Here is a 27,811-nt window from a genome sequence, read left to right as displayed (position 1 = left end):
CCTGTGTCCCAGCGTGTAAAAGGGGAATAGGTACACTTTACAAGGTAGTTCTGAGCGACAACACCTGCGGGTGCTTGGTTCCCAGAGCAAAAGGAAACCCAGCTCCACTTTGGGGCAACGGGTGTGATCCCCGTAGGGGTCCTGCAGAGGCCTTGGGTGGAGGGCTGGACCAGGGACGTAAAATATGAGCTGCGGGCCTTGAAGGGTTAGAGAAGTGTGCAGAGGCAGAACTGCTGCCTCCTTCAGGATGCCCCCAGAGTTAAAACTATTTCTCTCCATCTCTGCTACTCTCCTCCAACCTCCAGGTCCCTGCCTTCTCTCTGCTCCTCCTGTCCATGTCTCTCCCCCCACTTTTCCCTTTCTCCCCTCCTCCTCCCATCTTCTCCGTCCCTCGCTTCCCCACCTTCTCTCGCAGAACCCAGAGAGGATCGCTGGCCCTCCTGCGCATGCGCAGTCGGTGCCAGCTGGAACGAGGGTTGGAAGCTCCAGCTCCGAGCATGGGATCGGCCCCAAATTCTGCTCAGCTCTTTCGCCTGGTAGGACTTTTGCTCCTGCCCCGGCGCCACGGCCACAGCTGTCCAGGGCCAGGTGTGCACCTGCCGCCTCTCGCCCCAGCCGGGCTCCCCTGAGTCCGCGGCTGGAGTCCCTTTCCCCTCTCCCGTCCGCGAGTCCTCTCCTCCCGGGCTGCCTCCCCTCGGCCGCCGGCCCGTCCCCCCCACTGGGCGGGCTGTGTCCCGGGCGGGCGGGGTCTGCGGACCCGGATGGGGGCGGGCGGCTGGGGCTGGGGCTGGCCTCCGAGCGGGGCTACTGCCCGCGTCCCCCCCCCCCGGCTTTCCCTGCCCCGCGACCCCGGGGCTGCCCTCGTCTCCCTTCCCCTCTCCCTGGGGGCCAGCTCAGTGTTGTGGGCGCTCCTCCCCGGGCTGAGAGCCTCCGGCTGTGAACCCCAGCTTCTGCTGGTGGAGTCGGGAAAAGGGAGCGTCAGTCCTGAGGGAGTTTCCGTCTCCTCCCTCAGTGTTTCTGCCCCAGGTAAGTACCTTGAACACTTTCACGTGTTATGATGGCGGTGCTTGATGATGTCACTGTTTTTATAGTGATAGGGATTACAGTGTTGAAAGCAAGTCTTGGTTCAGTTAAAAATGAGCTGAAGGCATGAGGCTGTGACATCCTCCATCTTTCCCTCTCCCAGGGTGAAACGTGTGACCGTCGATCTTAAAAAGATAGTTACAGTCCCTAACTAGCCCAGCCCAGCTAGGGTGTGTTAACAGGAACAGCACAACCAGAGGCGTTGGAGATTCAGGGACATTGCAGTCCTAAAGAGCTCCTGGCAAAATTTGGTTTGTTTTGGTTTTTTGGTTCTTCTTAAATTGTGGGACAGACTAGTTGTATAGAGGGAAAAATAATTGTCAAGAAATATTTATTCATTTAACGTCTTTATTGTGATATTGTTCACACACCATGAAGTCCACCCACTTTAATGCTACAATTAAGCAGCTTTAGCATATTCACAGTGGTGCAACCATTAATATTCCAGAACGTTTTCATCACTTCAGAAAGACCAGTGGAAATGATTGACCTATCCACCCCTTCCCAGTGCTGGTTCTAAAGAAGATTCTTGGTTGTTCCTGACCATAAATTATCTTGTTACCCATAAAAACTCTGGTAGGAAATCTAAACAGAATTGTGTTGAATCAGTCTATCAAAGCAAGAAGAATTAATGTCTTTATGGCATAAATTTCTTCTACCCATGAATATATCTCGGACCCTATATTTTCATATTTCCAGAGCTTGGCCCAAGGGAAGTCCTCATTAATTGTTGGGTTTGTGAATGATGAGATTCTATACATCGTTAGTTGCAAACTGAAGCCTTTCACAGAAGAGAAAATAAACTCAATGAAGCCAAGTGACTCTCTGATGGTCAGAAAGAGTGACAGCCAGTTCTGGAGTGATCCAGTGGACTTGGTGTTTGTAAACAGATTTCTCTAGCACCTACAGCTAAGGGGATCAGAGTATTCTTTTATTTTTTCTAAATGGCATTGCTTTTATTTTTACTTATTTTTTAAAATTATTTTTTATTGAAGTGTAGTCAATTTAGAATGTTAGTTTCAGATGTACAGCAGAGATTCAGTTATAAACATATGCATATGTTTCTATATATCTTTTAGTTTGTTTTTAGTACAACTCATTACAAGAAATTGAATATAGTTCCCTGTGCTATATAGTAGGTCCTTGTCATTTATTTTATATTTATTAACGTGTATCTGTTAATCCCCCTTTTCCTGCCTGCTAACCACAGTTTGCTTTCTATGTCCATGAGTCGATTTCTAGCAGCACCGTTTTTGCTAGTAATATATGCTGGTTGGCTGCTTTCAGTTTCAGTAATTCCACCTTATCTGTGGGCATTTTCCTTCTGGTGGGCCTGTGTGTGATTTGCTCACGTGATATAAGAGTTGTGTATTTGGGAGAACCGCAGGCCTCGTGTAGTGCTTGGTACAGAGTGCCCACTGAGCTGATGCTTGAACTGGGAAAAAAAACAAAGTAAATGTTGGAATTTCCACTATGGTTGAGACTTCCAGGTTTCTATAACTTGTTTATCCCACATTAATGTTGGCTGCACACATACTGGGTAATTTGGTGGAACTTCATGATATGATGGTGTAGAGACGGGGCCTTGTATGCTTCTTCTCTTTCCGTTTTCTAAGACTCATTCTCCTGGGCCTTCCAGATCCTCCCCCAGAAGTGCCCAAGGCTGGCTTGGTGCTGCGCTGAGGCAATATTTGTTAATAAGGCCTTTTCCTCATCTCTTCTGAGCCTCCGTTTCCTTCTCTGCACAATGAAGACTTAGACTAGAAAAGTGCTTTTCAGTTTCTTTTAAGCCATGTTTCCTTTGAGAAACAGAAAATACAAATCTCTCCTCCCATTCAACATATAGATTTTGACACATCCAAAATGTGACATAGCTCTTTGTGGAAAATTGAAGTGATTGTGATTCCAGGTGGCACACAAAAGAGTCTTCAGAGATTTATTGCAGGGAGAGGGCAGGAAAGGGGCAGTATATCCCACTTTCTAGTGTGAGCACTGGAACAGGGGCTTGGGTTTAAATACGGTGTCCGACGTGGCCTCTCTCTCATCTTTTTTTTTTTTTTGCCTCTCTCTAATCTTGCACAATGTGCTAAACCTCTCTCCCTCAGTTTCTTAATGCGTCAAGTTGGGGTGATAATAATTTAAGTGTTTTGTGAAACATTATACACATAAGACATTTGTTTCTCGGTAGAAACAAATCCTGCGAGGGAATAAGGGATTTCTTTAAAAAAAAAAAAAATCTTGTCCACAGCACTCTGTCTTGTGTCTATTCTGAAGTTCCTTGAGGGTGAGTGTTGGGTCTAAACTCCATCGTGGGACAGGTGGCCCATGGGTCTGTGTGCCGCAGATTGCCCCCTCCTCCCCAGTCCTCTTCCTCTCAGTCCAGGATGAAGTTCCCTAGTAGATTTACACAGAGATCTTGTGGAAATGGCTTTTCATTTTATTGTTTCACGAAGAAGGGCTGCCATCATGATCTCTGTAGTCAGGTTTTGGTGGCCTGAAGGCTATGCAATTACGTTTTTCTATTTAATATAAAGAAAAAAATTACAAGTACAAAATTAGTCCTACGGTGGTGGCAGGGATTCTTGAAAGTGGGGACCATTAGCTTTGTTAGTTTCAGGTGCAGAGGCCTCTGGCCATGAGGACACATCATCGTGCTCCGAAGTTGGAGGGACCAGTGGGCTCAGTGGGAATGTTTACTGAGTGTATCTCATGGGCTGGGCATTGACCTATTTGTACTGTGTGTTCCTTATTTGAGACAGTGAGCACGTTTAACCTCAATAGCCTCTTTAATAAATTAGACTTTTTAATTTTGAGATATAATGTAGATTCCCATGTAGTTGTAAGAGATAATATGGAGAGGGCCTACGGACTTTTTGCCCAAATTTCTTTAAAGGTTCCATCTTGCAAAGTTGGGATACAATTCAGTAATGACTCACTAACCCTTTGAGGTTTGTGTTATTGCCCTCATTTCTATTCATGATTAAACTGGGGTTAAGAGGAGCACACAGGCCTGCCCAGGTCACCCATGGTTAGTGTAGAGTCGGGTGAAACGTGGGCTTGGAATTTCCAGGCAGTACCAACATGATGCTCTGTGGCAGGGAGCAGCATTCATTTTGCTTGTTTATTCATTAATTCAACAAGCATTTATTGAGTGAACTCTGTGGGTCAGATGTTATCATATGTTTATCTGATTCTTCAGCACTATGGAGAATCCGGTAATGTTTCCTTCTTTTTTAATCTGAGAAAATTAGCTCTGAGAGGTTATAAACCCCCCAAAGGAAATATAGCTCATAAATGAGGGATAGTAAATTTGTACATTTCCTTCTTTTTATGCAGGTGGTAACCTAGGCATTTTACATTTGTAAAGTTCCATAATCCAGATATATTCTTGTAAGGCAAGGATTTTTTTTTAATTGAAGTATACTCATGTTTACAACGTTGTGTCAATTGCAAGGTGTTTATTTTTTCTTGAATTTGGAATTCAAAAAATATTTTTTGAGGGGGGTAAATAGGTTAATTTATTTGTTTCATTTTTTTTAAAATGAGGTACTGAGGATTCAACCCAGGACCTCATACATGCTAAGCATGTGTTCTACCACTGAACTGTACTCTCCTCCCCAAAGCAAGTTTTCTTATCAAGTATTCTGCAGCTTAGGAGTTCAAATAAATTGGAGTTGAAATCCTACTGTGTTTCTTTGCATTATATCCTGCTGAGGGGTGTGGAAGCTGTTCCTTTATTCATTCCTTTATTCAGCAGTTTTGAGCATTGACTTTGCATCAGGGCCTGGCTAGGTGCTTGGAAACAGAAAACAAGAAATGACCCTTTTCTGCAGAGGGCGGAAGCCTAGACCAAAAGCTGCGTAATGTGATCCGAGCTGCGGTAGCCATGTGCAGACGCTGAGGACAAACTGTACCCACGGCTTTGCTTGGGCTTCCCCTGCCTTCTGACTGGTACACACCAGGTCACCGCAACCCAGTGATGCCCGCAGCCCACAGCACAGTATGTACCTCGGTCTCCTCTTCCCTCTTGTCAGGGCCTGCAACATGAACATCCCTGACTACGTGCAGTGTGCTTAGGACCACCAGACTCTCCCCGTGGTGGTCCAACCCGTGGGGATCATCTCAGAGGAGAATTTCTTTTGCATCTATAAGCGAATCTCCTTGGTGAGGCAGATCATCCCTTGCGGGTCGCAGTGGGCACTCTGTATCCACTAGAGTCACCACTATGCGCCCGAGAATGGGTGGAGCGACTTCCAGACCCACCGCAAGGTCGTGGGCCTTGTCATCATTACCGACTTCCTCTTGGCCAAGACCTTCGAGAAGCTCCATGTGCAGAGGAGCTGTATGGCACCACGCTCTATGACTCTCGGCTCTTTGTCTTTGTGCTGCATGGGGAGGTGCCCGAGCAGCCGCGCACCGATGTGGCCTTCAATTTACGAGGACTGCAGGGTGGTGGAGAAGAGGATCGAGGACTTCACTGAGTCTCTCTTCATCATGCTCAAGTCCAAGTGGCTGGACTGTGCATCCGACAAGACTGGGGATAAGATCCTCCTTCTCTACATCCTGTTTGAGAAGGAGGACTTTGTGGGATTGGACACAGAGAGCAGGAAATTCTACCTGGATGCCCGGACACCCTGGCTGTGTGAAGGGTTGCTTCCCTACATCCAGAAAGGGATCAGCAAGGAGGAGGGCTGTCTTGTAGCCAAGGCGTGAGGGAGGTGAAACCCGCCGGTTTTCAGACGTTTAAAAGTGAATCCGCCTTTGTTTCAGAGAGATTCTTTTAGGATTATTATGGACACTTACTCCCGCTTTTCAGCCAATTCCCCTCGTGTGACCCCTGGTGTTGCTGTCCAATAGAGTAGCCAAAGCCACTGATGCTAGGAGAGCTGGGGAGGAGGCTGCTCTGAGCTGAGATGTGCTGTAGGTCAAATGCACATCAGACGCTGAGACTTGTCTAGTAAAAAGAATGTAAACTATGTTGTTTCTTTCTTTATTGATTACATGTCAAAATGATAGTATTTTACATACTGTAGAATAAGTAAGATATGTTCTTAAAATCAGTTTCTAGGGTTTTTTTTGGGGGGGTTACATTTTTAAATGTGGCAACTGGGAAACTTTCTTTACATGGCTGTCATTTCATTCCTGTTGGACAGCATGTCCTGGGACAGTCTCATTCCTTTGCTTATAGATGTCATGCTGAATCCTGAGATGCAGAATGAGGTGCTGGTTGAGCTGGGAGTGGAGCCAGTATCTCCTGCCTCCCAGGTCCAGCACCTGCACGGCTCAGGCCCTCTCTCCCTGCCTGACAACCACCATGCCAATTTAGGACAACAGAAACACTGCCAGGGGCTTCCAAATGAGCTCCTTACGCAGGGAAAGGCGTGTCACGGAGCATGGGGCACAGCAGGGAAAGATTCGTCCTCACTTTGTCCCTGTGATTAGGTCAACGGACCCACTTTGCCTTGGAAGTGCAGACGAGCTCTTCTGGGCTGCCTAATCCCCACATTCTGCTCTGTTTCCCTGTGTATCTATCGAGATGTCCCTTGGGCAGAAGAAGGTGAGATGCCTTTGCCGAGAGGTGGTCCCCCTTTGCTGGGGAGAGTGTGGGAATCTGTGCCCCCCCGACCTACGTCCTCGGGCCTTGAGTCTGGAGAGGGCTCATGGCGGTCCCACAGGTGACGGTCGGAGGGCCTGGCACGTGCTGCCGGGCCTGATGTGGAGGAGGTTTTCTGCGATTCTCTGTGAGTCTAAAATCAGATTCTACTTTCTGGTTGTTGGTAAGTTAGAGGAGAAGATGCCAGAGAATTGATAAAAAGAAAATCCAGACCAGTCCTGTGAGTGACAGGCACAGGGGACCCGAGTCCCACCTGCTTGTGGTGCCTGGCGGGCTCTGGATGAATTTTCACTTCCTCCCCGGACATACCTCTATATCTTAAGGAAGGGGCGAGGCATGTCGTGGCCATGACCAGGACTTGTCCTCACAGGGCCCCGTGAACTACACTGCTTTCTCCCCTTCTGCTTCTTGTAGATGAGCTGGCAGATGTATTGGCCTGGGCAAAGCTGAGGACACAGATGCCAGCACCGTGCCACTCCCAGGCTGGCTCCATTCCCGTCACCTGTCACCACCTGCTGAGTCCCCAGGCGTCAGTCAATGTCGGTACATCGGTGCAACATAAGCAGGGACCAACATCTCCCCCTGGACAAAATGGTGGGTTAGCAGTGGAAGCCTGGAGCCCTGCCCCAGCCCCCGGACCAGTGCCTCTTCTTTTGTCACAGGAGGCACTGGTGACATGTTTGCTCAGCAACTGCTTGGCTCTGAGTCTGCAGACCCACCAGAGAATGCCAGCTTGTTTTTGCCTTTTGAAGTCTGTCCTTGGTATTTGGCGGAGTAGCTGGTTGTGTGCTTAGCCCATAGTGGTTGACACTGTCACCATTGTTTACCCAGAACCTTGTGTACCAGGCATGGCTCCCGGCATCAAAATACAGCAGTGCATTAAACCTCCCTCCTGGTGGGTCTGTATGTTTTGGTACCGTAAGGGCTCAGCCAGCATCTGAACGTCAGTGAGATAACGCGGCCTGTGAGCTCGGGTCAAGTAAGTTCTCCTCCAGTCACTTTTACTCCATTGTTGCTTTTACTATTACACAGTCATTACTTTTTTAAACAATGCTTTGGTGCAGGAACAGAGCCTAATTCTCTCCTGTTACTCTTGGTGGGAGTGAGTGAAATTGTCCAGCTTGAAATGCGACCACATTTTGTAGCTCAAAAGTTGTTTACACGCATCTAGGTGAAGTTTAGGTTTGGGGCGCTGACCACGTTGGGGTCCCCCGGCAGCGCCGCTCGCTTCAGGCCCCTGCCTTCCCTGGAACAATAGGTGAGGGTGGGTCTCACTGTTTCCTCGTCCCTGTCCTCACCAAACTCACGTAAATTCTTTTAATTGCTCTCATTTTTGTTCTCATGTGTTTCTAATTTTCGCTGTTCCTCTTTTCCTTTTTCTATTTCCCTTTCTATCTTGTACCGCCCTGTGAGCATGTTGTTGCGTCTGAAAAGTGGACTGTGCACACCCTGCATTGGAAATAGCGAGATTGTCCTCCGTGCTGTCCCCATAGCTTTAAAAAGCAAAAACTTAATAGTTGCCTTGATCCATATATTATCCTAGTCATTTTTTTATTTTCTAGATTTTTGGAATTTTTGCTTTGTTAGCACATCACCCACTGGTGTTTGATACCTGTTAAAATCCTTGCTTTGAGGAACCAGTTTGGTCCTCCTTATGTTTGGTGACAAATGCACACTTATTAAATTTGTTTGATTGTTTTGAAGAAGTGAGATGTGAATTGATTTAGGCGGCTGCTGAGGGATTTTTTTCAAGGAGTATTTAAACTTGGAATGTCAAAATCTGCAGCATCTTCCTTGATTCTGGCTTTTAGACAAACGTGCTTGGCACGCGGTTCAGGGCTGTCGCTGTGTGACGTGCGTGACGGAGCTTCCTGGCCGGCGGTCACTGGTGAGAAAGTGGCAGTCTCGGGGGTGAGCAGCTGCAGGGGATGCTGTTGGAAGAAGCAGTCACCGGTTTTTTGTTTTTTGTTTTTTCATTCACTTTCCCGGTGCCATTTACTTAACTTTGCCTTCATAGAGAGGCAGGAGCGGGTCTAAACTCCATGCCACTCTTATTTTCCCTTTACGAGGCTGGTTTTTCTGAGTATCAGAACAACATGGCCTTCTCCTAAGTAGCTGGCTCACTTGGATCTGGTGGACACAGGGACCGCTAAAGGGGACTGTAGCTTCCTCTCTGCTCCAGCCAGTGGGCATTCAGAGCAGGGTCTGTGGTTTGCTCCAGCAGCCATGCAGTCCTCCCTGCACCAGCCTTTACTATTAACCCATGATGGCAGTAAATAGCTGACTCCGTGTCTGTTGCAGCTGACGTCCTCCACTGACGGCCGTGTCGTTAGTTTGCGGTAGTGAGTCTCCAACACCCTATTCAGCTGTGAAGTGACCTTGCAATCTCACCCACACCCTGGTTCATCTCACCCGGGGGAAGGGTTTGGCCACCACCGTCATGCTGGCCATGAGACCTTGTTTCTCCTTTCATGCCCTGGTCCAATTGTGGACACTTCATCCTTCACTGACTTGGTCTCGCTTGAGACAGGCCAGACGTTCTGAAAGAGCCCATCACACTCTGGGGGGGAACAGATCACAAGAATCGCAAGTAAGAGTCTAGGCTCTCTGGGTTGGCAAATGCAGGCTGGGATCTGTGAAGGCTGGGCTGTGCCCTGAACACAGGCCTTTCCCGTGGCTCCCGAGAGCCCAGGGGTCAGAGTGAGAACAGCCTTGCCTGGGTTCCCCCATCCTCATCTGCTCACTGGCAGGTGTGTCTCCTAACTAGGAACTCCCCCAAACTTCGGGACCTTCAAAGTTCAGACCACAAGAGAACCTTGAGTCCCTTCTCCTGGGCCTCCTTTGTGAGAATCCAGTGCCTTCTGAGATGACCAGAGGCAGGAGATGCCTCCCCCTCCAGGGAGCTCTCTTCGGAGGACTGTGATGCACTGCACCTTGCTGTCAGCTTGTGGGGTTTCATCCGTGGTCCTTGCAGAACCAGACTTGAGACTGGCTAAGCAATAGAAATGACAAGACTGATTCCAGAGCAGGGCCGGGGGGAGGAACAGGGGAAATTGAATGTGACCTCAAACACCTAGGTGGGTTCTGGGTCTGTTACTAAAATCTGGAGCCTGGGAGGTACCTGCCAGGAATCGAACTCTAGAGTAAATGGTGGACATGAGGCATTTTTAAGATTCCATTTGTCATCCAAGTTAGGACTTCAAAGAGGCTCTCGGGTCTATGGCCCCGGGGCTCAGGTGAAGGAGCCGGACTAGAGATACACGTTGGGAGTCGTCATTCTTAGCTGGTGTTCACAGCCGTGCAGGTGGATGAGCTCATCTCGAGAGGTGCAGACTGAGGCTGAGGCGGGTCAGGGCTGTGCCTGTGTTGGAGGAAAGCCCAGACCATGCAGCTTTGGCGTGTCACTCAGTGGCGTTTGGGATTTTCAGAGCAATGGCATTTATCCTTAAGGGTCTTGGGGGTGGGCAGGGCCACCCAGGAAGAAATCTGAATGGAGGGTTGTGGCCACGCGTGCGCGTCTGGGGATGATGCAGAGGCTGCATGTTCCAGGAGGGGAACCTCCTCGGAAGATGGAGTCAGAGTGAGGAGTGTTGAGAAGGTAGTCACACTCACCTGTGAGGGAGGGACAGAGGCCTAGGGAGTCTCCACCCTAGCGGACTCTCTTTCCCACGAACAAAAGGCCAGCAGTCAGAAGATTTGAGGTGAGAAGGAGCCAAAGTGGAGAATGGTGGTTGGACAGTTCTGGAATAGTCTCCCTGCAAAATAGAGTTTAAAAAACCCAGACTCTTAAGAACATTGATAGTGACGTTGGAGGAGATAGTTCTTTTTCAGGCCTCCTAAGGGTAAGACATGTATCCGGGGATACACAGAAGAATCGGGCATTCTGGTCCGGGGCTTGACCCTTACCAGTGGGAACAGGGCAAGTTTAAAGGGGGAGAAGGGCAGCAGAGGGAAACTAGCCAGGCCTCGTGTCAGGTAGCAGTCGGCCTCACTACTTGCGTGTTGCATTCACATCCGTGCCTCCCAGGTGGGCGGTGGCAGCCCACTTTTGCAGATTGGGAAGCCTTCTCAGAGGGGTTAAGGAATTGGTCCATTTCGTGACTAGTAAATGCTGTAGCAGGATTCAAGCAGGGCCTTGTCAGACTTCAAGGGCATGTTCTATCTACTAATTCCTGTACCTCCCTGTTGTACCTGGATTGGTGAATTGGGTCAGTATTGGAGCCTTTCACAAAAAGTACGATTTAAGTGCCTCAGGACTCTTTCCCAAAGCTCAGTGTTCTTTAATGGTTCATAAGCACCGCAGTGCTTTTCGCCCCACAGAGGTAAGGTCTTACTCTTTTGACGATGACGTGGTTGCAAATGACGTACAGGTGCAAAACCAGACTTAGCAGCTTCTGAAGGGAAACTCTCCAGTTCTCCCTTGATAGGCTTTCTTCCACGGGATGTAACCTGCTGCAGCGTAGGTCTGAGCTTTCTGTATGGAGTGAGGGTTTGATATCCAAAGTTAGCAAATAAGGGTCAGATGGAGAAAATCGACGTTAACAATTTATTTTGGGGTTTCATTAGACAAGATGCACTATCGCTTAATGGCCCATATAACGTATGTAATTGAGTACAGAACATTGCATTCCTAACTTTCTAATGAGAGCTGTCTTGCATCGTAAGGTTGTCTGCTTTGGAACTTCAGCTCAGCCAGTAGGGCACCTGTCAGTGTGTTGGTGTGATTGCATTTACACAGTGCATGTAATCTGGGCTTCCTCTGCCCCAAACACTCTAGTGCAGAATCATAGGCTGTAGCCATCACTTAGTTATACAAATACTTCTACAACTATATGATACAAAAAAAAAAAAAAAAAAACAAAGAGAGAGAGAGAGAGATTGCCTTTATCAAATTTCCTTTGATTTTAACTGCAAACTGTTGTTGAGCAGCTCTGGTTTCCTTTGGATATGAATATGTACATTTCTTTGCATGTAACTTGGATTTTAGACTAGAACACCAACCTCTTGCTTTCCATGAGCCACAAAAATCATAGCCAAATGACATACGTATTAAATATTTTATTCTTTTCTTCTGAGACAGAATCCTTGAATCTGGGACTTGGGCTGTGATTTTGCTTTTTGCTCTTCCCACCCCTCTTATCGTCTCACTCCTTTTTCCCACGTGGCCTCCAAGAGGTCATGGTCTCAGAGGAGCAGGTGGACAAACACCAGTTGGTCGCCAAGCAGTCCTGCTGTAGAGGGAGCCCAGCCAAGAGCTAAAGGACATCATCAGAGAGGGCTTCCTTGAAGAAATGTGCTCTACATTCAGTTATGAGGACAGAGTAAGAGTCAGCCAGGAGAAGGAATCAAGAGGGTGACTCAGGTTGCAGGAGCAGCCCGGGTAGAGGCCTGAAGGCTTGTGGGGTGGGGACTCGGGGAGAGTGCACTGTGTGGTCCAGGGTGGAGGGTGCCCCTGCTTGGGAGGACACTGGAGTGGGCCTAGGGATGGAGGGCTTAGGAGGAGCTTGGTTTTTTACTAGAACTGACACAGAAGAGGCAGTGAAGTGTGTCAGCAGAAAGTGACCCTCAGGAGAGGTACTCCTGGTTTTGCTTCTGATGTTATACAGAAAGAAGGGGTCGGGGTGGGCGAGAGCAGCTCTGCCCGTCCCTTTGAGACCCACCCCTTCATTCATTTATTCATAACACATGCAATTCTGAGTGTCCAGGGGAGAGAGGGTGGACTCACAGTAGTAAGCAAAATGTATTGCTTCTTGAGAGTTTAGCATTGTCAGAAGTTTTCTTAGCGTAGAATGTTCTAGGAACACAGCAGGGGCACCTAACCCAAAGTGTAGAGTTTCGAGGGAAGGAAGTCTCCCTTGACAAACAGTCAAAATGGGCTTGGAGGCAAGTGGGAAGTAGCAGCAGGTCAGGGGGCGCCTGAGGTCACTGGGGACCTGGGTACTGAGGTGAGGCTGGGCGAGCAGCGTCGGGGGTGGGGCTAGAACTCTACCAGGGAGCCTCTGAAGGGTTTGAAGTGGGGGTGATGTAATCAAATTTGTGCTTTGGGAAGGCTGTCCTGGCTCCATGTGTGTGTGTGTGTGTGTGTGTGTGTGTGTGTGTGTGTGTGAAGCAGGGAAGAGGGGGAGAGTGCCACCAACTGGGAGGGTCATTAGAAGACCATTGACAGGCTGGGGGGCCACGAGTGGGAGAGGGGCGTCGGGGCTGCTTGGGGACGGCAGGGGCAGTGTGAATGCCGGATTTCCTCATGGGGAGAGCTTATTAACGGGGACCCCCTAGCGGCACCTTGTGGCTGGAAGAAAAAGGATGCAACCAGGTGGACTTTTCTCTTCTTCCCTGCATTGTGTGATGATCTTAGCTCAGCCAACATTTGGAAGAGAAGAGCTAAGTTTCAGGGTAGCACAGGAAATTGTTGAGCTCGTTCGAGTTAGATCTGATAGGATTTAGTCTTGTGTTGAGATCTGCATGTTCACTTAGCTAGAAACGTCCCGTCTTTTGGATTTCCATAGGGGTATTTATTCTTGATAAAGATTGCTTTCTTGGTGAGAGGAAATTTAATACAGCTGCTGTCTTTCTCAAAAAAAACTTATCTTTTAAGAAATTAAATATTCAAAAGAATAGCAAAATTTAAAAATGATAAAGTAAGGCTTTGGTGTAGTTTCTTTGGTTTCTGAGTTAATGTAGAGTTAGAGCCTTTGCATTACTTAAATAGCACATTCCTGTCAGTATTTAAAGAGCTGTTAGTGAGCGCCCCAGGACCCACTTCTCAAAGCATCATTAAATCTTGCTCTGAAATAGTGAAGTCATAAAGGTCTTGTTGGCAGAAGCCAAATAGTTGGTTTATAATTTGCAGCATAGCACCCTTTATAAAATAATAATAGGTTCAAAATTAAGAAAGTGGAAAATAATTGATTTTTTAAAGCTGAAACATAATCTTTCTTGTGTTAATGTTGCAACTGGAAATTTCGAAAAGAAAAATCCTACTGTAATATCATCTACGTGGAATACATATATGTCTATCACGTTTGCAATGTAACTGCGCAGTGGTTTTTGAAGTCAGGACCATTCCAGCTGAGTTACTGGCAGTGATGGTTGCTGGTTTTGAATGGAAGACCCTAAATTTGCTTTCTTAGCTTTATTCTTTTCTTTTCTGTTCTCTCTCTCTTTTTTTTTTTTTTTTTTTTTTTTTTTTTTTTTTTTTTGTAGTGAGAGGGCTCAGTAGTGCTTTGCCAGCATGATTTTGGGGCAATTTGGGGGCAGATATCGTGCACAAGCAGTGAGATATTTCCATGCATTTTACTTTCCGGACATCACCATGGAACATGTGGGGGTTTGTGCCTGCAGGCCGGGATGCTGCAGGACTCCCTGGTCCATCACCTTTATGTCTTGGAGCTGCTCCAGTCAGTGAATGACTTTCTGTGGCTTGGAGGTAAGGTGATCTGATGCAGATGATCAGATGTGTAACTAAGTACTGTTACTTGAAATAGAAAACCTATCAAAAATGGCTCTAAAATACAGGATGAGGGAGGAGAATTGGCTGAGCTGCTTGCATGGGGAATATTCTCAGGTTACTCCCTCATTGTGTCTCCTGTCACTCCCCCCCCAGCCCTGCACGGCAGTCATCGTGAAGCAAGCATGCACTTTCTCAGAAACGCGCTGAATTTCTTTGTGCCTGTGTTTGTTGGCTTTTTTTTTTTTTGAAAGCACATCTTGCCCTTTGCTTAAATGCCATCCCTGCCTAGTCACTTCTTACACTCATTCTTCTGTACCTCGTCCATACATAGCTGCTGAATGGATGAACAGAATGTAGTATCTCCATGTTGTGGAACATTATTCAGACGTAAAAGTGAATAAAAAAGAGAAAATAAATATAGGGGAATATGAAAAAGGCCACCTGCTCTGGGAAGTCCACACTGACTGCTCAACCCGCACTTTTCCCTTTGAAACCCAATCACTTATGCTCCTCTCTACTCTTTTTGATAGTACTTACCACCTTCTAATAAACTTTAACACTTTCAAAAAAAAAAAAAGAGAGATGCTGATACCACTTCAACCTGGACGAGCCTTGATAACAGCAAGTTAAGTGAAAGGAACCAGACACAAACGGCCACATATTGTTGAATTCAGTGATCTGAAATGCCCAGAATAGGCACATGCAGAGGCAGAGGGCAGGTGATGGTTGCAAGGGGTTGGGTGGAGGGGGGTTGGGGAGTGATTGCTAGTGGCAGGGGTGTTCTTCTAGGATGATGAAGTGTTCTGGAAATAGATGGTGGTGAGGGCTGCACAACCGTGAGTGTGCAGAAGACTGCTGAGCGCTGTCTCTGGGAGTGCCTGTGGTTGGGGGCGGCTTTATTTTGTTCTCATCCGTGAAGAGTCATCTTGTGCTGAGGCCATTCTACTCCTATGAGTGGTGAGGGTCAGAGACTTTGCAGAGTCATGTGTTATTTTCCCACATGCTGAGTGTAGGCAAAAAAGGTTTAAGCCTGAGAAAGTGCTCCATCTGCAGAAACGTCTTTTAGTTTTGAATGGTGTAAAATTTTTGAGAGCTTTTTAATCGTTGAGGACAGCCTGTGGGTGGGAAACAGCCCGTGAATCCTGGGTGAGTCCCGGAAGAGCTGCGCTTCCCTCCCTGACACGGGTGGGGATTTCACCCCCGTTCAGGCAGTGAAGGGCCCAGACCCGAGAGCGGAGTTGACAGTCGTGAATATTTACATGTATCCGCTGCTTCATCTTGGATATTAATTTCAAGCTGAGTCAGTATGTGGCGGCAGCCTCATCCTACATCAGGAATCTATAGTATCTGCTCTTTGAGGTGAAGACCTGACAGACTTGATTATTTAACAGTCTCCCTTGAATTGATATGTCAGATTCCTTTGTCAATAATAGAACAGCAGAATTATAGACGTCCTTTATTGCCGATGTGACCTGGAGCAGGTTTAGTCTCTGTGCCTCAGTGGCCTTATCTTCGGTTGGGGAAGATGATAACAGTGCTTCCCTCAGAGGGTCTGGTGAGGGGGGAGTGAGAAGCACAAAGGGAGGACTTACACGTGATGCTCATGAATGACCGAATTTAGTGCTCCCAGCCTGGTGAGGCCTCACGGGCAGAGATGGCAGAACAGACCATTCGTAGCCGGAGCTCGATCCGTGTTGGCAGCTGTTATGATCAGGATCACCCCTGTGGGTTATCAGGCAGTTTTAAGACTTGGTAATATGAATTCATGAATAATGTTAAAAGATTAGACAACTCAGATCCGGTTTACATAGTTCTCAAGATTTCCTGTGAGAAATGGATATTTTTTTCCCCATCTTAAATCTGAGTTGATTCTCTAAAAAAATTCTGCATTCCTCCACCTTTTTGAGTTAATTCTCCATTTCTTAAAAAAAAAGTTTTTAAATGGAGTTACTGGTGTCTGAACTGAGGGCCGCATGCATGCTGAGCACATACTCTCTCAAGTGAGGTATAATCTCCCCCCTGATTTTTTTTAAACTTTACTTTCTTTGTATGCAGAGGTTAGTGACCTCTAATTCTTTTTCTGGAGACTTGTCCATGAACCTGTAAATCTATAATTAGTGGACAAAATTTGATTTATTAAAAAAATCAATGGAACATTCTGCAATCCATTCAAAAGGAAATGCTCATTGACATAAAATGTTTCTCCTTTATGGTGATTTCTAATTTTTGGTCTGCCTTAACTTATTAAAAGTAATCCTCATCATCATAATGACCAAGCTTGCTCTGAGTGGACACTTACCTAAGGCTAAAATGCTTTCCTCATGTTTTAATTCATAGCAGGTGTTTAAGGGTAGGTATCAGTGTCTCCTTTTCTGCAGCTGAGGGGTTGAGAGACGGGGCAGCTTGTCCCAAATCTCACGCAGCTGGCGTTGGCAGGCTCAGGGCTGGAACCCAGGCTGCACAGGATGCATTCTCAATGGCTCCTCTGATCAGCCCCAAGTTGAGTGGTTTCCCGAACTCCTGTGAATCCATAAATGACCGATTTTAGCGATCTCAGCTTCATGAAGCCTTCAAAGGAGAGACACCAGTGAGAATGTTAGACAGAGTGGCATAAATTAAAATTGTACATTTTCACAAATGTTGCTTTCTCAGGCAATGAGTTAAAAACTTTATATTTTTTTTTATTTTAGTGCTCTTTAAACACTAAAATCAAAACATTAAAAATGATTATACTGCAAAATTGGAGTGGACTTTGAAAGTCCAACCATTTCTAATGATGTTGCTTGTTTTTCTCTAGTGGTGCTTATTGACAGAAAAATTTACAAAGACTGAATTGTTTCTATGTAGTCTTAGTATGGAGGAAAGTTTTGTCAGTGAATATTGTAAGTAAAATCTTTACTCTTTTCTTTCCTGATGATGAATATGTAAGTTGTTTTCATGGCTTAAGTACATTTCCTCATTTGTGAAATTTGAGTGATGCCCTTTACCTTGTTTGACTGTGAGATGTGGACGCCTTGTATATGAAGCACCCAAGAGCTGCTTAGTAAAAATATGCTGTCACAAGGACAGATAGTTTAGAAGGATCAACTCTGAATACTAAAGAGGGTGGCTTGTTTCTGATGCATATTCAATATGCATATTTATGAATATATGAATATGGCTTAAAGTAACAAGGATTCAGGGTTTTGTGTGTGTGTGTGCAGTATGAAGTTTTAATGAAATCTTTATCATTCTAGTGAGACAGGGACTAGTTAAATCACCTTAAGCAGACGGCCTTGAATATTATTTACACAGAATGTGTGTTGTTACAACTCAGAATTCATGTTGCCTTGTAACCATCCACTCAGACATTTAAATTCGTAGGAATCTGACCAGAATCATTAAGTTTAGAAAAATCTACATTGATCATTTTCAGGGAATAAGCTTCTCTCTTTTGTGATTAAAGAAAATTTTGATTTATTTTTCTGCACACTTAATAGGTTTTTAAATATCAAAACATTGATTTGACTTGTCACTTTTATTAATAGAATAAATCTCATGCTGTTTTAATGTGCAAATAAATGTTTTTGAATTTCAATACACTTGTATGCTTTCCTGGCTCTTTGAGAAGTATTTTGCAAGATACCTAGATTAATTACTGTTGGAAAAATACAGACGTGACTTTTATGAATATAGGCCTAGTACAGATCTGTTGGTTTTTGCTACAGTGCAAGACATGAGGCCTAGGAGAGATTTGCTGCTGATTGCCAGGAGGACAGATCCCAGATCTCAGTCTCCCCTCCTGTAAAATGAAGTGGCTGGACTGGATTCTTTCCTCTACTAAGAAGTTTCCATGAGCCTGTGTCTTTTGTTTATATTCAGGAGTATTAGCAATGTCAGATTAAATACTGAATACACCTCCCTTCCCCGAAGCAAAGTGCAGTATGTGCTACATAAGATATAATTATCTGATTCTTCTTTCTGATCCAACAGGCAATTTTTGTGTTGCATCTTTCCCAGCAACCTGGAAGGTGTATTTAGCCATAGGTGGTGCTGTTGCACCTTCTAACAGTCTTAATATTCCTTTTGCAAAAGAAGGTTTAACAAATGTTATTTTGTATTGATTCCGTTGCTTAGTGCTTCAGAATAGCACAATGTCCATTATGTCTGTCTACCTGGAAAAATTATTCTGCTTATGTCTTAGACTTATTCTGTCATCTCGCTGTGAACTTTTCAGACTTGCTGTGCAAACAATGGCAAAATCGGTCTTTTATTCCAGTGTTAGCAACCAGTGAGCCGGAATTTTATAAAGCAGCTAAGAGCGGCCTCTGGAGCACCTTAAAGCTGGAAAGTGTACTGAGTTCCCTGAGTATTGACCCAGCAGCTGTGTATCATTTGTTGGGAGGTGATTTTGTACATATAAGAAGGGGTGTAGTTTTTTGTCTTGGGTTTGCGTGCACGTGCTGCCACTGAGCCACGTGAGCCTGAGTTAGTTTGCTCTGAGTTTTTCCCTCGTCTGTGAGATGGGGACGCTCGTATCTGCTTTGCAGAATTGTGAGAATTAGAAATTATATAAAGTGTTTAGCACAGTGGGAATGTCAAAGGGCTCATAAAGTTTAGCTCCTGTTTTGTATGAAGCCATCATTTTACAGTCTTTGGCAGTTACTAAGAAACAGGAAAATAAGAAAAGCTGGTTTTATGCTGAAAGATATTTGAGGAGGTTCCATAGTTCCTATACCCATAATTTAGCATCAGCAGGGTCAGGACAGTTACACAGTCGCCCTGAACCAATGTTAAGCCACAGAATTTTTTGTTACTTCATATATATTGGGGCTTAATGGGACCCAATACATATACACATGTTTTCTCCAGCAGCCAACTGAGAGATGACACAGAAGAACAGGCAGGCGATAAATGGCTCCTGTATTACTGATGAAGCCACGTTCTCCATGAACTTCAGGGCTGTGGGAAAATGCGTGTCATGATACTGTGCCCCAGAACTAGAGACTCATGCAGTCCCAGTTAGCTCTGGGCCACAGTGAGCCTTCCCTTAAGAGGATCTGCCCCATCATGCACAGGGCTGCCTGCCATGGAGCTGAGCATCCCGGGTGCTTCCCAATGGTGGCCAACACTGGAGGGAAAGAAAAGGTTTCATATGCCCTGCTTGTAAATCCGGACTCACACCTCAATCTGTTAGTGTGAGGAGGGCTAGCCGTTGTCCAGGGGTCAGGGGTGTGAAGGGAAAAACACTCTCCATGGACCAGATTGTGGAGGAGGCATCCCTTCCCTCAGTTTAAACAGGTGGTGGGATGCAACAGAAGGGTGCTCCCCAAGAGTTTATAAGAGGGGAAATAAGGATTTCCTTTGGGACTCAGACTAGCCATGAAACACAGAAGATGATTAGAAGGGAGATTTGTAAATCACTTTCTTATTAAATTCACATTTGTTGAGCACCAAAAATGTGCTACATTCTTTTCTGAGCGTTTTACAGAAATGAATCCTTCAATCTTCACAACAAGTGAGTAAGGAAGGTTTGATAGTTATCCCAGGTTTACAATGTGGAAATTGAGGCACGGATAGAGTAAGTAAGTTGGCCAAAGTCACAGAGCTAGTAAGTGACAGAGCTGGTATTTAAACCCTGGCTGTCTGGTTTCCAGGCTCCCAGGGATGGGCTTTGGGTGTTTAGAGGTATCTGCATCCCTGGATATCTGTACCTCTGTGCATCACTTAGCCCAGAAAGGACAGGGAAAGGAGAGTTACACAGGTGCTCACAGTCGTGTCTCAGCCACACTCCACGGACAGTGCACTGTGATTGGCGTTAAATGTCTTCTGGGCAGCAGATCTTTTCGTATAACAGAAATTTAGTCCATTCAGTTAATCTAGAAACCCTTCGTGCTCTGCTTCTGTCCACTCTTGTCATGTGACTGCCTGCCTGTGATTGGGCTGTTGAGGAGAATCTGTACTCATGGTTGAACTCTGATATTTCAGTCTGGTTTGTAGTTTCACATCTCCTGTTACATTAATAAATTAAATTTCTGGTTTTCTTGCATCAGTCTCTCATGAGTTTGGTTAATGTGAAACCAGTCCATGGGAGCCCAGGGGTGCTGACGGTATAATTTCTGAGCACGTTGTGGCACTTCTACCTGTGCGGACCTGCGTGGAAGATTTCTGCACAGCAATGACCCAGGCACTCATCTATAAACGCTGGGCGTGCTTGCTGTTAGATAGTACATTATTCCCAAAACAGGGACCTGGCTGATCTGGTGGTCTGCTTTGTAATGAAGATATCTAAAGAATTTATCTTGTTCCCCTCTCCCCATGTCTCCCCTAAAGGTAAACTAAGCCTTTTTACTCATTGCGGATTCTACAATCTCTGCCTCATCCCATCTTTCACGAAGTTCCTCCTTACTAACACACAACTGTTAAAGACTATTTCCTTTGATTATACACAATAAATATGGGAGCATTTGAGAGGTTCTTGGAGTTGGCTCCCTAATCCCTCTCGCTTTCTTTCCTTTTTCCACAGTCTTGAGTAATTCATTCCATGTTGGTAAGACTTCTGCCAGCCAGAACCCACAGTTCCAGGTGAGAAGGATGCAGACTTTATCTCTCCTACCCGAGGGAGAGAGAGAAGAGAATAGAGGTCTGCTCCCCCGTGGTCCGTTTCTGCCCCAGGGCCACTCATGTTCACCTGCAGACTTCTGGCCTCTGCTCACAAGGCCTCTGTCCCAGGACTGACTGCAGCCTTTTCTTCCCTTGTCTTTATTTCCTGTGCCTTTCAGAAGTTGGTCTCTTCTCTGCAATTCAAACCTGGCAGATGTGATGGTGGTCAGCGAGCTGGTGGGCAGTCATTTGGTGACTCCCAGGAGCCATGATGATTCTCCTGAGTCTCTCATTCGGGGTTACAAAACTGTCGAGCACCGGAGGAAGCCCATTCACGTGAGGTCAACACAACATCACATCACTTTCATTTTGTTTTTGAATTTTCAGTGGAGAAAGTATTAGTAGGAAACTGTTCCAGATTTTCGGCCGCCTGCTTTCCTCACCATTATTTCCTTGTTGGCTCTGGCGCTTGTTTAAAGAACCAGGTTTCTTCTCTGGTCATTTGTAGCAGCTGGGCTTGCCGAATCCTTGATCTGCATTTGAAGCAGAATGCTTCTTCGTGATGTCAAACTGATTTTCCTTGTCATGTCTTAATAATTTGTGTACACTCATCAATTGTTTCAAGTGAAATGCTCTTTTCCAATTTCGGTTAACTCACATTTGCTGAACTCCTGCTTTCATGCTGAGGGCAGTTTCTTCTTCCTGTAATAAAATTTAGCAATTTGCATTTACTATGGGAAGGTAACTGGCTGGAGGTGCTTTTTTTCTTACCAGTTTTAATAACAATTCACCCATTAAAATGTACGGTGGTTTTTACTCTATGCCCAGAATTGTTCATCCCAGTCAATCTTAGAAAATTTTCATCCCCCCAACAGGAAGCCCCTTACGCATATGCAGACATTCCCATCTTCCCCATCCTCCCACAGCCTCAGAAAGCCACTTTTCTCTCTCTGTGGATTTGCCTGTGCTGGAAATTTCATGTAAATCTAGTTACTTCATGTAAGTGGAAGCATCTATTGTGACTGACTTCTTTCACACTGAGTAACGTTTTCAATATTTGTCCACGTTGTGGCCTGGGTCAGTACTCTATGCCTTGCTATTGCTGAATAATATTCCACTGTATGGCTGGGCCCCTCTGTTTACCCATTCATCACGTGATAGACATTTGTGTTGTTTCTGCTTTTTGGCTGTGATGAGTAATGGCGCCGTGAATATTCCTGTAGGAGTTTTTATATGAACATTTGTTTTCAGTTCTCTTACGTGTGTGCTCAGGAAGCAAAATTGCCTGGTCATTCAGAAACCAAATGTTCAACTCTCTAAGGACCTGCCAGGCGTTTTTCCAAAGTGGCCAGTCTGTGTTACATCCTCACCAGCAACGGCTGCGACCTCTGCATCTTCTGTGTCCTCATTAGTGCTTGTTACTATTTTTTTGATTATAACCTATTGTAGTGAGTGTGAAGCGGTTTCTCCTAGTGGTTTTGACTTGATTTCCCTTACAGCTAATGATATTGAACATCGTTTCTTTGTGCTTGTTGGCCATTTGTATATTTTCTTGAAAAATACTTTTCAGATAATCTATTCATTTTTTAATTGAGTTGCCTTTTTATTGTTGAGTTGTAGGAGGTCCTTTTTTTTTTTATATAGATACAAATTCCTTATCAGATACATGATTTGAAAAAATTTTCTCCTGTGTGTTGTTTTTTCACTTTCTGTATGGTGTCATTTGAAGCAAAGTTTTTAATTTTGATGAACTCCAATTTATCTCTGTTTTCTTTTTTCCTTGTGCTTTTGTGGTAATATTTAATATCTGAGGTATTTTATTTAACCTTTTATATATAAAATAACTTAATTATTAGGACCGTTCTAGGAGACGGGTGCTGTTGTTGTCCCCAGTCTATGGATAGGAGACTGAGATTCAGAAAATTTCACTGACTTATCAGTGTCAAAGCTACACAGTGCTGTTGGAATTCAGACCCTCATGTTTGTCCCAAGTATCTGTGATCCTCACCACCATGCTCCACTCCTTCCTGGAACCGTTAATGAAAAAGTCTTTACTTTTTTGATTTCTTGTTAGTTTTTTTTTTCTCATTGGGGCTTCATCTCCTCATTTCCTTAAAGAGATCAGTGTAGGTTTATTTTAGGTCTCTTGTAGGCAGAAGCATTGCTAACAGTTAACTTCTTTATTACTCACTCCCCAGTGATGGCTTTTGCTAATTGACCTAATCAAGTCATGCTTAATTCTTTCCTTCTCATGACACTAACAACAGAGTCATGACTTACTGAATGCTCAAAGCAGAAAGTACTTGATTGATTTTATTTTGCTAACCAATCAAACCAATCAAATAAATACCCGGTGTTGAAACATACGGTAAGCCCTCCAGAATAGGGTCACTGTCTTCCCTGTGTTTCATTTGTTTGGTCACAGTGTCTGGATAGTGCCTTGCTGTCCAGCAGTTTTGTTAGGATACGGTGCTTGTGAATCATTCTAAGGACAGAATTTTGACAACAGACTGTGTTGTTCATTTCACGGGGGAAAAGTTAATATAGAAATACTGCTCAGATCTATTTTAAAATTAAGTTTGGAAATTTGAGAAGAGTTCAAGAAACCATACAAAGATCTTTTTCACTAATTTTAGATCTATCTTAGACAAATTATGGTTACATAGCAGAGTAACTTATCAAGTAGATTTGACAAGAGGAGTGTATAATTGTTTATTTGTTTTAGTTGAAATATTCTACCTGGGATAAAATATTCAGTGCTCATAAATGAACAAATATGTTTGTATTTCTATGCAACATGGGAGTAGACTTCATATGTTTCTATATAATATATATGACTGTGTGTTTTAATCTGTCTGTCAGTGTTTTTATAGTTTTTCAGCAATGTTGTAACTTTGGAATTCTTCTAAGAAAATCACCTCAGATTCTAGTGCAGTTTGTACTGTGTATGCTGTCTTATGCATGGGATTCCACTGTCCCCTTAGTGAGGAATTTCCTCTTCTCTTGTGTTAGTATCAGAGTTAAAGGAACTGTGATTTCTAGGCCTTTGCTTTCCATGTGTTTGCACTTGGGTGTCAATCACAATTTTCCCTTTCTTGAGTTTTCATTGTTCAATTAGAATTTTTGAAAATAACTTAATTTGTTGCATCGGTCTCCCTAGAAACTTGATGTGTTTGTGCTTTTCAGTTTTCAATTAATGAAAAATGTAAATACACTCTTGTTTTTAAGTAGTCCTTTTTCACTAGATATTTGTTTACCTCTTTATAGTTAAAATATTTTTTTCCCAATGAGTGAATCGGTGTGTATATTTTAAAAGAAACTTTACTTTTTATTCTTTTTATTGTAACAGATATATTCATTGTAGAGAATTTAGAAAATAAGGATAAACACAGTAATAACTTCACAATGGCCTCTAATCTCACCTGGAGATACAGTTGTAAGGATTGAAATTGAGAATTACAAGTCCTCTTAAATTGTTCTTCTTTTTCAAGTACGATTTGGTTACTGAGACCCTTGAATTCCCATATGAATTGTAGCAGCAGCTAGTCAGCTTCTGCAGAGAAGCCCGCTGGGATTGTGATCGAGACCACGTTGAATATACGGATCGCTTTGAGGAGCACTGCCATTGCAAGAGCTCTGACTTCTGATCCAGGAATATGCGTGGTGTGTCTGTCCAGTTATTTAGGTCTTCTTTAATTTTTTTTTCAACAATGTTTTGAGTTTACAGAGTTTTATTTTACTTTTTGTTTTTTGCCTTTATACTGAGGACAAGTGTGCAAGGTACCAGAATCAGAAGTGTATTTGAGCCCCGCCACTTGCTGCCACAATGGTCACTGTGCACTTGCTTCACCCGCTCTACAATCTTGCACAGAATAGGACCTCAGTAACTCTCTCTCTCTCTTGAATGATTGTATGATTGTTGGATGATGCTTGAGAGTCCTTGTGATGATTTTATTTCCCCAGCCTTTCCCCACTTATTTACTATGCCCTTTCTCTTCCTTTCCTCCAGCCTGGGTTTCAGTCTACCTGTGGCATTGATTTTTCTTGTCTGTAGACACTACCTTTCACTGGTTCACGATCATTTTACATGTGGGCTGTGGAAAATTGCTAGATGTCCAGAAAGAGCCAATCGATTGCATGCTAGTATTTTTAGAGTGTGTTGCTGTTTTATCGATTGAAATTAAATCAGGCTGACCCCCTGAGCCCTCCCGTGAGCTGTTTTCGCCTTCCTACAGGTGATACTGTTCTGGTTGCTGAATGTGCCCTTTCCCCAGACTTGGTTTTGGAGTTAAGTCACCATCAGTGGAGCCCTCTCTTTAAAAGATGAAGAGAAAATTTGCTCCTTCTCCCTGGTTGGGGACTTGGATGAGATGAGGTACCAGATAAAGAATGGAGCCCCACCTCATTCTAACACCCGCTCGTTCCATTCCTTTCTCCAGGGAAAAAGAGTACAATTCAACACTATAAACATTGATTGTGAGCTAATGAGATAGACAGGACAACCGATCATTTATTAAATATCCTTTCATGCCAGAAACAAATGTATTATACACACAAAAAGCACACAAAGCACGGTAGTAACGTGATTACACACGTGGGTCCGAGTTCGAGTCCTGCTCTGGAGTGACCAGTCCTGAGAGATGGAGAAATGTTAGGTCAGCTTAGCTTCTCCCGGACTTGTTTGCTGTCCTGCAAAGACGGGCTTGCTAGGCGTCCCTCCCCCTTAGAGGTGCTGTGGGGTGTAAATGGCGCGTGGGCAGCCCGAGCACAGCTGCTCATTCCTCGTAAGGGCAGGATAGCATAGCTTTTGTGATTACGGCTTTAAGATCGTCCCGTGTAGACTCTTAGTGCTCCGAAGGGATGCCTTGTGGTTTGGAGATGGGATTCTCACTTCTGTAAATACCCAAGGATTGTGTTATTGGGCCGTGCTGATTTGAATCTATTCTTTAGAAAGTACATATTGTAGATATATTTTTCAAGCATGCATGCTTTTTTCTTTTATTATTTATAGTTCTACCCTCTCTCTTGGTGTGACTTTTCATGGAATCCAGGAAACAGTCCTAAGCCACCTGCCTCTTCACACTTCTCCGTGGTGGTTTTCTTCCCTGACTAGAAGAGGGTTCTGCATAGGAAATTTTCTTTGTTCCCCTTTTCTTGGAGTCACTCTGTCTGTCTGCCCATTTCTCACCTGTCCATCTGTCCATTTATCTACCCACTGAATCTTCTGACATGTTCCAAAAAGCATTTCAGGCAGCTTACAGAAGAACAGATACCAAATAAACAGGTGAGAAAATGGGGCCAAGTTCAGACAGTGAGGCTAGGAGGGAAGCCTGTGTGAGGGTTGCAGGCATGAGAGACACGCGTCTGCCTTGTGACTTATAAGATCGACAGCAACAGTGTGCCTGAGGCTCCCAGCAGACACAGGGAAACAGGGTTTGTGGGAGATGCTCACTGGCTGCAAAATAAATAAGTGGCTTAGGAGATGCCCAGCCTTTCCAGCTACTAAGGCTTAGGAGAATATTTTGAGTTTCTTCCAAAATCAGAATATTGCATCTTTTCTTTTTTCAGAGATCTATGTATAGTTTGTTACATTCTATACCTGGAAATTTCTCCAAAACTGCTTCCCACATGATTCCCATGACTCGGGAATGGGGTGGTTATGCTCATTGACGGGGGTTGGCCAGAAACAGAAAATGACAGCCTCAAAGGAACCTGGGATTTGTCAGTTATGTTTTGTCAGTACTGTAGAGTTCAAACTCTTTCACAGTATCTCTCCATCTGAGGCGGCAGCGTGCTCTCTTACCAGCATCAGGAGCTCAGGACCACAGGATGGTGCGGGCTGAATGCACTGCCGTCAAGACAGCTGTGCTAGTCACTGCAGGTGTGGTTGTTTTACATACGGCATTTCATGTTCTTTACTAGAATGTTTCAACAGGGAGTTAATTAACTGAGTCAATTCACATTTAATAAATATGATGCTTTGTTGAAAAGACAGTTATAGGCAGAATATAAGCTGTGAAGAATTTAAAAACGGTTTCATTACTGAAATTTCTGTAGGGAAGATACTCAGTTTATCTTATTTATTCCTCTCTTTTAAAGTAACAAAGAAACAAGACAGAAAAGGCAGAGGATGGTTTCTGTTCTTCCTCTCCACTTGCAGGTGCCCTCACCTCCAGTAGCATCCATCCAGACACCAGCACTGACACTGGCCGTGCTCAGAACTGCCTCAGACCTGAAGACACAACTGACAAATAGAAGGGGGCGACGCCCTGTTACAGCAGGTGCTCTCACTTTGTGGGTCCTTATGTAACTGCACGATGTTAATCAGGATCGCCCATTCTACATTGTGTAGCGCTGCTGCGGTGTCTCCTAGTTACTTGTTTCTGTAAGTATTCATGTATTATTCCCCAATGCGTGGTACTACACGCCTAAAAATGATTTTTTCAGATGAAAAATAATTTGCATTTAATATAATAAGTCTGAAAAAAGGGGCAAAAGAGTCTATCCTGGTCCCGCTACTCAGAGATAATAATTAACAATTTAACATTTATTTTCTGTTCTTTTCGTCAGTGTGTATCAGCTCTGTCATAAAAACCAGTGAGCACTCTGTCCCTGTTTACTGTGCGGAAATCTCCATTTTCCATTCGGCTTATTACATGTTTTTCTACAATATTCTATCTCCCCTGGCATGATTTTTAATGACCAGTGTAGCATTCTGTCTTAAGGAATGCATCGTCCATTTTACTTCGGACTTAAATAAACATTTAAATTCCAAGTATACTTAACTGAAATACTGAAAAGAGAACTGTGGTGGTACAGGAAGGCCCCTAACTCACTTCCCATTATTTCCTGAGAGTAAAAGCTGTGGAAAATTTGGTATATATATTTCATGACCTTATGCCTATGAGATACATATATATACACATATGAGAAATCAATGTATAGGTGTGTGTATATATGCTTTATTTAAAAATGAGACCATGCTATATGTTTTTCTGCAGCTCGCTTTATTCACTCAGGGGTATATCATAGACGTCCTCCCACTCCAGACTCACCCGGTCCTTTCAGATAGATTGGAGGGG

General features: G+C 44.5%; 1 long non-coding RNA gene across 5 annotated transcripts in view; it reads left to right on the top strand.

Moving 5' to 3' along the window:
- The first annotated feature begins 353 nt into the window (after positions 1-353).
- Positions 354-27,811, top strand: part of LOC141578005 (uncharacterized) — a 112,741-nt gene continuing 85,283 nt past the window's right edge. The window contains exons 1-2 of one of the 5 annotated variants that reach the window (XR_012507839.1): positions 354-1,026; positions 26,890-27,114. This is a non-coding gene — a long non-coding RNA (uncharacterized LOC141578005). The remainder of the gene's footprint in view (positions 1,027-26,889; positions 27,115-27,811) is intronic. The other 4 variants (XR_012507835.1, XR_012507836.1, XR_012507837.1 and 1 more) reach the window with 4 other exon arrangements.

The sequence above is a fragment of the Camelus bactrianus genome, chromosome 6 (genome assembly GCF_048773025.1).
Source record: "Camelus bactrianus isolate YW-2024 breed Bactrian camel chromosome 6, ASM4877302v1, whole genome shotgun sequence".
Lineage (NCBI taxonomy): Eukaryota > Metazoa > Chordata > Mammalia > Artiodactyla > Camelidae > Camelus > Camelus bactrianus.
This window is presented reverse-complemented; position numbering and strand designations above follow the sequence as displayed.